This window comes from Myodes glareolus, chromosome 1 (assembly GCF_982192425.1).
Source record: "Myodes glareolus chromosome 1, mMyoGla1.1, whole genome shotgun sequence".
In the NCBI taxonomy this organism is placed as follows: domain Eukaryota; kingdom Metazoa; phylum Chordata; class Mammalia; order Rodentia; family Cricetidae; genus Myodes; species Myodes glareolus.
In genome coordinates this window covers 102,025,112-102,031,850 of record NC_142026.1, presented here as the reverse complement: position 1 = coordinate 102,031,850, position 6,739 = coordinate 102,025,112, and the positions used below count along the sequence as shown (strand labels likewise).

The following is a 6,739-nucleotide window of genomic DNA, read 5'->3' as shown; positions in this document are numbered from 1 at the left end:
TTTTAAAAATTCTGTTTGGAGCACTGGGGCCTTTTCCTCAATGCTAAGCACTCACAGACTCTGGGAGTGATGCAAATCCTACTGTCTGCACGTATTCTTTATACTCCATTTTTTCTATGCCTTTCAAATTCCAGGTATACATATGTTATATCTTTTTACTATTTCCTCTTTCTTGTCATAGTCTTACTATCTAGCTTTGGCTGGCTTGGAATTCCCTATAGAGGCAAGGCTAGCCTCAGTTCCATGGAGATCCACTGGATTCTGCCTTCCAGGTGATGTATAAAAAGTGTAAGTCGCCAAACTTTCTTTTTAGATATCATTTTTCTTCCCATCTCTTTTTTTATACTTGTCCCTGAGTGTGTTAAATAATTATTCATTCTTTCTAATTTATTTCATTTTGTAATTATCTTTCACTCTTAACTTCATTGAATTCTTCAATAAAATCATGTTGACTCTTTTGAGGATTTCTTCTGAATGTGTACAAGGACATATACACAGAGATATGTCAGTAATACTGTAATATTGGTTCCAGTTTTTCAATCTATTTATAAATAACAAACAATAATTTTGATATATTTTCTAACTAAAATGTCTGAATAAATATTGTTGTATCATTTGTAATTATAAATATATGTGTGTATATACATATATATATACATATATAGTACATTCTCTCCTTGTGTGTTTATTATTTTATTATAGTCATCTGTCACTTAATCACAGAGAAATTTTCTGATAAGTTTGATGTGATGTAGAGCTGTCATTTGTCAACATAATATACAAACTTTAACAATACATGACATTACACTTGTTGACTATATAGCATGGCTTGTTGATTATAGTCATGAACATGTTACGACACTGAATAGTACAGCAAAGTGTAATGCAATAGTGTTCACATGTGTATGTCTAAACATAGAAAAGGCATTCAAAGACTGCAAAAGTTAAAAATTTTATTAAATTAAATAATTATACCTATAAAATTACATGACATTATGAACTGAGATTCTGAAAGTTCCTCTGGAAATTTGAAAGAACAAAACTAAGCTCAAAAGATGGAACAGGCTCACATGTGTGGGCCCTCATGGAAAACACTGGAACTCTTAGCACAAAGATGCCCATCAGTGGTCTGGGAAGAAGACACTTGTGAGTTTTATCTGCCTTGAACTGGCACTTCTCACATCTAGAACTGTGAGAAATGGGTTTCTACTGTCAATAACCTTCACAGCTCAACGTGTTTGTTAGAGCAATCCAAAGGATTTAAAATACTTCTCAAATGTTTTATTTCAAATCATTCCTCTTGGTGTGCCCTTAACTCTAAACCCATCTCCTTGACCTTCTGAAATGTTGAAAAAAGTACTGCTTATCCTGTCAGCCATACAGCTGCCTTTTTCACAACCACGGTAGCACTCTCATACAAACGTGGTACCGAATACTGGTTCATCTCCTCTGATCTTCCTTCACGCCTATTTGTTTCTGACCAATGTGCTCAGGTGGGTTTTACTTTTAATTTTTGTCACTTCTAAGTATCCGCAGCAGGTGAGTTGATCACCAAATCAACAAAAATAAGTCTTTAAAAAAGAGATTATAAAATAAATTCATTTCTAATTTAAATTACTGGTAGACATTTCAATGCCAGAGAGCATGAGGTTATAACCTGTCTCTTTATACACCTGTAACTAAGGGAAATATAGAAACTGTTGCACCATAAGGAACCAGGGGCTCACAAGCAGCCAGAGGAGCAACAACAGCAAGAACGAAGCACAAAGCCTGCACCTATTTCTACATTCCTCCTGTAGTAATTATTTTTCCAATACTCTATGTGCACGTTACACACATTGTACAAGTGATAACAAATCCCAGAGTTACAGAGGGAAGTTTGCAGGCTTAATATTTACTTAAAACTTTTAAATTGAGAATTTTTATTAAACTCTCTTTATTTTAAGATCATTGTAGAATCACGTTAAGTCTAGGGGATAATACAAAACTTATAGTGTACTTTCCGCCCACATTTTCACAGAGGTCAAACCTTAGAAACCTACCCTAATGCAAGAGAGCCCTAAATACACTGAAATCAGAACTTGGAAATCCTTCTTGTCCGTTCATTATCTTCAATGGGGTTGAAGATGCAGTTGACGATCTTGGTTTCATCTCAGTTCTGTGACCAATCACATCACACCTCACAGCAGCTGGTAATGGGGAATCCATCCAGTCTCCCATCTTGTGATGCAGTTCCTTCCCAGGAAGACCAGAGGCTGGAGTGGTGCCTATAGCACTTTCCTTCCCTTCTGAGACATTAATGTAGTTATGAAAGTTAGAATATTAAATCCTGTTGATTTCAGAAGTTTTAAATTAGCACACTACAACACATACCATATGCAGATATTTTATTAATATTTTTCATAGATATGTTACCTTTCATCATTTTTCATTTATTTTATCATATCAAATTTTACTTTTACAAAGGTTCTCCTAAGAAAATAGATTAATGTTTAGGTTTTGCGGGGGGGGGGGGGTTGTTTTGTTTTGTTTTCTTGAATCATTTACATTCATGTGTCAGTTTGTCCAACACACATAGCTATACAGGTGAAATTAGCTAAATATTTGAAAGGGAGTGTTGATGTGGGATTCCCCTCTGTATGCTGTGATTGCCATTAATGAGTAAAGAAACTGCTTTGGACCTATAACAAGGCAGCACTTAGCTAGGTGAGGAAAACTAAGCTGACTGCTGGGAGAAAGGAGACGGAGTGAGAGAGAAGTCAGGGAGCTGCTGCCAGAAACTTGCTGAAACTTTGCTGGTAGGCCACAACCTCCTGGTAATGCACAGATTAATGGAGATGGGTTAAATTAAGATATTATATTTAGTCAATAAGAAGCTAGAGCTAATGGACCAAGCAGTGATTTAAATAGTATGGTTTCTGTATAATTATTTCTGTTCTGGGCGACCAGGAACCAACAAGAGGCTTATTACAAGAGAGTGTATGTTCACAATGTGAACATCTGTATGTAGAGAGTAGAGTTGAAGGAATGCACATACAAGCTTTAAGCATTCTATACATACCAGCAGCAACGGGCTCCTTCCATTAGCAACTTGGAAAAAATCAGCATTAACCTGTTAAAATGAGTATGTCTTAGGTAAGAGATCTCAGTAGCTAAACATAAAGAAAAGTGCTGTTTTGCTGAATATGCCAGATTTGACATTTCTTAAGTGAGGGCAATAAACGTGCTTGTGACTGTCACCCTGTTAGTGATATCTTGTCGGCAGAAGAGAGCAAATTCAATTCTGCCTCATTGCTCATGTTTTGAAGCATATAATCTCAGCTGTAACATATTTTCATACCAACTGTTCAAATTCAAATTTATTTCGTTTCCGCAGAAGAGATTCTGTTCTCAAATGCACCAGCAATCTTATTATTGCATCATATATGTTAGTAATCTCCTAACGGAACCCAAATTGTTCAGTGGGACATTATTTGCTAAACTTTACAAGTGGCTGGAATTAATTTTCTATCGCCAGTTCATGCAAGCCATATGTACTTTTCCCCTGTCTTATAGCACTAATTATTACCTTGTGTTACTCAAAAATGTCTCCATAGAAGGAGAGAGAGTAAAGAAAAGCAAAATTCAAGAAAAAGAAAAAAAAACAAAAAAAAACCTCACACCAGCCAGAAAAGCCAGTCAGGGAAATAGGTAGGCAATCCTCAGAATTTCTATCTCCTCTCCTTCTCTCCTCAAAATCCAATTCCACAGTTTCATCTTCAGCTCTGTAACCAACCACCTACGGCAGCCTCTCCTTCCTTTCTGCCCCCATCTCTAGCAGATCACGTAGATCTTCTCTTACAGCCTCTCTCCGTCATCAGCCATGATAATATCAAATGTAAGCAGTGTCTATCTGCAAATCCAAACCCATAGAAGGCAAACTTCAACCAGGGAAGGTTAACCACACCCAAGAAAACACAAGAAATAAATATCAGGCCAGCAGAGCAAAGAGAGGCACACACACACACACACATACATACATACATACATACATACACACACACACACACACTAACAACAAAAAATAGGAACAAACATGCTTGTTAATAACTCTCAACACCTCTTTGTCTCAACTCTCTAATAAAAAAGACTCAGACTAACAGACTGGATACAAAGGAGTCATCTTTCTGCTGCAACCAAGAAACACACCTTAATGTAATGGAGAGACAATGCCTTAGGTTAAAAGCATAGAAAAAATATTTCAAAGAAATTGACCTAAAAAGTTAGTTGATGTAATCATTTAAATACCTGAAAAAGTAAATCTCAAAGTAAATTCAACAGATGAAATAGGGAAGGTCCCTACATAATCAATTGAAACATACACCAAGAAGATGGTGAAATTCTAAACATCTAATACACCAAAGACAAGGACACCCTAATTATTAAAAAAGCATTACTGCAGCTAAAATCACATACTGATCCTCAAACTCCTCAAACTGTGATGATGAATAGTTCAACAACCCACTCTTAACAATGAACATGTCATCCAGACAAAACTAAACAGTAAAATGATACAGATAAATGACATCATTAACCATATAGACCTAACAGATATTTTCAGAATATTTCAAACATAAAAGAATACACCTTCTTCTCAAGACCTCACGGAACTTCCTGTAAATTGACCACATATTTAAAGACAGAGCAAATCCCAAGAGATATATTAAAATACCATCCTAATCTTTTTTTTTTCCTTAGAGGGGATGCAGTGAATTTTATTGATGGTATTCAAGAGAGTAGGGCTCCCTAAGCCCCTTCTGCTATCTGAGGGTCTGGGATGGAAACTGTGAGGGAGACCTTAGTGTCAAGGGTTGAGTTAGGACAGGGACTACTCAGCAGCCGAGGACCTCTCTCTTGCTGTGTCATTGCTGGGGTGGGTGGTCCAGGGTGGGCTTCTTACTCCTTGGAGGCCAAGGGGTCCACCATTCTGTTGCTGTAGTTGAACTCATTGTCGTACCAGGAAATGAGCTTTACAATGTTGTAATTGAGAGAAATGCCAGCCCCAGCATCAAAGGTAGAAGAGTGGGAGTCACTGTTAAAGTCACAGGAGACAACCTGGTCCTTAGTGTAGCCCAGGATGCCCTTTAGTGGGCCCTTAGATGCCTGCTTCACCACCTTCTTGATGTTGTCATACTTGGCAGCTTTCTCCAGGCAGCATGTCGGATCCACGACAGACACGTTGAGGGTAGGAACACAGAGGACCATGCCCGTGAGCTTCCCGTTCAGCTCTGGGATGACTTTGCCCACAGCCTTGGCAGCGGCCAGTGGATGCAGGGATGATGTTCTGGGCAGCACCACAACCATCTCGCTACAGCTCCCAGAGGGGTCATCCACAGTCTTCTGGGTGGCCGTGATGGCATGGACTGTGGTCATAAGGCCTTCCACAATGCCAGAGTTGTCATGGATGACCTTGGCCAAGGGGGCTAAGCAGTTGGTGGTGCAGGAAGCATTGCTGACAATCTTGAGGGAATTGTCATACTTGTCATGGTTCACACCCATCACAAACAAGGGGGCATCCACAGAAGGGGCAGAGATGATGACCCTTTAGGCCCCACCCTTCAGTGTGGGCCCCAGCCTTCTCCATGGTGGTAAAGACACCAGTTGACTCCACAACATACTCGGCACTGGCATCATCCTATTTGATGTTGGCAGGATCTCGCTTCTGGAAGATGGTGATGGCCTTCCCGTTGATGACAAGCTTCCCATTCTCAGCCTTAACTGTGCCTTTGAACTTGCCATGGGTGGAGTCGTGCTGGAACATGTAGACCATGTAGTTGAGTGTAGCGGTTGTTCCACGCCATGGGGTCTGCATCACCACCCAAGCAAGTATGGACCATGACTCCATACCTCCCACGAGTTCTATATTGTCCTAGGGGTTAAAATACAAACGCACATACACATACAGAGTTCGAGGCATCCTCAAGAGGAGAATGCCCCATTTATTCAAACTTAATCCAGGGTTAAATACTTTTGCCCCAGAAGTGGAGAGCCCTCTCCCAGCCAGTAGTGAGATCAAGGTGTTGAGCTGCTGGCACCAGTGGCAGGAGCTGCCAGGCAGTGGGTATTGAGCTGGGAATCCTGACAGACAGATAGGAGGAGATTCAGGGCTCCTGTGAGAACCCTCCTTAGCAGGTGAAATTATCATATCAAGACACAGAAACAAGGTTCTGAACTAATCCCCTCTGGCTGGCAAAGCAGGGGAAGCTAAGCTGGTTAGCATAAACATTTCTTGCATCCTGTGCTTTGGCCTCGAGGAACAAGGAAGACAGGGCCTCACAGTTGAGGTCATTGAAAGGGTCATTGATGGCAACAATGTTCACTTTGCCAGAAGTGAAAGCAACCCTGGTAACCAGGCATCCAATACGGACAAATCCGGTCACTCCGACCTTCACCATGGTGTCTCTGGAACGAGGCTGGCACTGCATGAAAAGAAGCGGCTGTCTCTAGAACAGGGAGGAGCAGAGAGCCATACCATCCTAATCTTATCTGATAATTATAGATTAAAGCTAAGTATCAACCAAAATAGAAAGAACAGAAAGTTTACAAACTCATGGAAACTTAAAAGTTTGTTATAGAATGAAAAAAAAATGGGTGAAGACAGAAATTAAGAGAAGAATCAAAAATTCTAAAATTGAAAGAAAATGAAAATACAACATATCCAAACTTATGGGACATGGAGAAGGTGGTTCTAAAGTCTTTA

At 39.7% G+C, this 6,739-nt stretch overlaps 1 pseudogene; it reads right to left on the bottom strand.

Annotated features, from left to right (window-relative positions):
* Window positions 1–4,920: 4,920 nt before the first annotated feature.
* LOC125394417 (glyceraldehyde-3-phosphate dehydrogenase pseudogene) lies at window positions 4,921–5,884 on the bottom strand (annotated as a pseudogene).
* Between the last annotated feature and the right edge of the window lie 855 nt (window positions 5,885–6,739).